Below are 3,523 nucleotides of genomic sequence, written 5' to 3'. Positions count from 1 at the left end.
CGATTTGATTGATTTTTGCATTAGTAGAATGCTCTTAAGTTGTAGATTTCAAAAACATATCGATTGTAGCGATATTCAACTTCAATTTTCATCTCGTTTAGTATTTCTGCAAATTCTTCTTCGTCAAGTACTCTTGACAGCGGTTCACTTCTCATATTATACAGAATTTGTAAAAATTCCTCGTTGTTAATACTTTATGATGACATGTTGCTTATACGCTTTTGATCGAGTGACTGTGGTGATCAAGCATACTCTTATACAATCTTACAGTAGAATTTCAAAATGATTAATTAGCATTTCTTTTGACACTGCGATTGGTTTAAATTGGTTGACGTTTTAAAAACAATTGCTGGAATGGATACTGTGAGATATATATCAGTTTTTAAATTTACTTCGTTATATTTTTGTCTTAATATTTGCTGCTTATGTGTTATTTAAATGCTAACTAAGTCATAAAATAACCAACTTGCGTATTATATACATGCATTTAAAATATTATTTCAGCATTTTGTCTTATCTACCAGCGTTTTAATTTTTCTTTTTAAGTGATATGTAATCATAGAAATGATGACTGGATTTATAGAAATATGAATTAAATTTATCGTATCTGCTTTTGTGAGAAATTTAAGTTTCTTAATAATATACTCATCAAGTATACAGTAATAACTATAAGTTACATATTTTATTTTCATAAAGCATTTAATAATGTGTGTTTAATATCACAATAAAGAATGAGACGTTATACAATAGTTATATATTCTTATCTCACAAATTTGTTGATTGTATATATTATTTTGATAGAAAATTTTTTTAATCAATTATCAAACAGTTAGTATATATAATAATTTTTATATTAATTAAAAAATGTTTTACAATACAATTATATCATTGCAAAATTGTTTACAATTATTGTTAATAATATTTTTTTATTTTGTTAACCAAATAAATCGTTACAATTTTCCCATATTTGAATTTGATCATTAAATGGATTAGATAAATCATATTTATACGGTGAAATTAACATCTTGTACATTTTCGTTGTGATTTTCCAAATGATCTTGTTGGTCATCGTTTTTACTAAAAATTTTAATTTTATTTAGTATTTTTAGCATAAACAATTTAGTGAAATATCTACCTTATATTTTCATTTGTCATCTGCTTAACATCCTGATTGGTTTGATGTTTGAAATCCTCAATGNAATTTGTTTGATATTTGAAATCCTCGATGAATTGTTCCCATATACGTTTAATGATACATTTATAATCGAAGGTAACTATTTCTTTGTACAGTGCTGTTGATGTCTTTGGCAATAACGATATATCCATACTTTTCACGATGGAATACATTAAATTTTCGGGTAATACTAAAAACTTGTTTATAACCAAATCCTTTACTTTTTCGTAAACTTCTTTACTTTGCATGTACAATAAGTTACATGTTTCATATTTCTCTTTGGTTACTTCCAGGAGACATGACTTCATTTCTTTCAACGCATATAGATTTTCTTCGGTCAATGATATACGCCCCATTTTTTCTTCTTCGCTACCTNAATATACGCCGCATTTTTTCTTCTTCGCTACCTTTACCCGATATTGATAGATAACTTTTCGAGAAACATTTCGATTTTACAATGTTAAAAACGGAATTCAAATAAATTTTTGATTTACACGATTCATCCATAAATGAAATAACTTCATCGATTAATTGTAAAAAATTAATAAATTTATCGACATCCATCCATAAATACATACTCGGAGATAATATTATCATTACGGGAGAGTATCGGTCGTTTATTCATGTGCAACCGATGTGTATAAATTTTCTCTCTGCAAAACTTAAATTGAATACAGAAGTTCCTAGCACAGCATAGTCGGGTTGAGATGGATATCGCATAGTCATTTTAACATCGTTCACTCCTGCAGCCATTTTCATCATGTTCATAATAATACTACACTATTTACTTAACTGAATATGCACGAGAAAGAAAAAAATGGTAAACAATATGATTGAATCTCCACGATGGATCGTGTTTTATAGATAATTTTTATAGTAAGAGGGGGATAATAATAAATAGGATAGGATTTAAAATGTTGATTGTTATGGGAGGAGGAGGTATAATGAGGTGGCATAAAAAGGAAGTATCAAACAAGGGATCATACTAATAATATCATTCATTTATAAAAATATCTACTTATCAATATGATAAGAGATATAAAAAATTAAATATCATAATAAATGATAAGAGTATTATCATAATCTGTTATCAAAATTACTTCACTGATAAACAACATAGAACACCATCCTATACATATAATTTCTCTTATCTATTATTGATAATGGAGGTGGCATGAAAGAGGTGGCGGAACCTCAATGAGGTACCCTAAAAAACCATGGGGCCACCTCACTGAGGTGGCCCCACAAACACACATCACCTCTGGACTTGTCTTCGTGGTGAAAACGGACATCAAAGTTAAAGAAAAACGTACGATTTCCGTGAAAAAAATCTCGATTTTATATGTTATATTATTTAATTTATATTTTATATAACTTTTGGAAAAATGTATGGATCAATATTATTATTTTTTTATAATAAATATTTATATACCCCTTTCATCTGGCACGCTTTTTTTGTAAATCGGATCATACCCCTTCAACAAGGGGGGTCAAAACTTTAAACATGCGTATTGTTACTAGGATATTTTCAATTTAATTTTTGAAAGTATTCCGGAAATACTGACACTTTTATATATATTCAAAATTAAAGCTTATGTAATATACTTTAATTTGAAAAAAAAAAAATTTGACCTCTGGATTTGTCACTTTACTGGCCCCTTTCATAAAGAAATTTCTTATTCGTATTAAAATTATTTTACTATATTTTAAGTTTTAGCTTCGATACAAAGCTGAGAAGATATTTTTTTGTGACTATCATTTATTTTCTCTGCTCTAACTTGACCAACTTTTTTCAACGATACGTCAACATGTTCTCCATAAAGACAATTAAAATCATTAATTTCTAATGTTTTCAAAATATTTATTAACGAATGAAGTTTAATATGATAGGTTTCAACTACAAAATTAAATCATTTTACTTTGTAATTTAATAATTTTTTTACTCTATTTGTGTGTGCTACTACTAGACTATAATATTACAAATTTTTTTGTAACATGTTGCTATATAAATCATTTCTAAAAAAAATGATTATTTTTTCTCTTGAATTAACAATTAATTTTTACAAATTTAATCAAATTTTATAATACGCTCAATTAAGTAAATCTTTTTAACAACTTTGTTTTGATTGGTTCATTTAGTTAAAGTAAATCATTAAAATTAATTAAGTTCTCAATATTTCAATTATAGAATCTTTTCAACAAACAACAAAAGTTCCTAGGAAATTATTACTATTACTNCAAACACCAAAAGTTACTATGAAATTATTACTATTACTTCTGTTTAAGTTATCTATTACCATAAAAATGCAAAAAAATATTGAGCTTTTCTGATAAATTTACAATAAATAG

The sequence above is a fragment of the Daktulosphaira vitifoliae genome, unplaced genomic scaffold (assembly GCF_025091365.1).
Source record: "Daktulosphaira vitifoliae isolate Bord-2020 unplaced genomic scaffold, ASM2509136v1 Scaffold_2, whole genome shotgun sequence".
Classification (NCBI taxonomy): domain Eukaryota; kingdom Metazoa; phylum Arthropoda; class Insecta; order Hemiptera; family Phylloxeridae; genus Daktulosphaira; species Daktulosphaira vitifoliae.
This window is presented reverse-complemented; position numbering follows the sequence as displayed.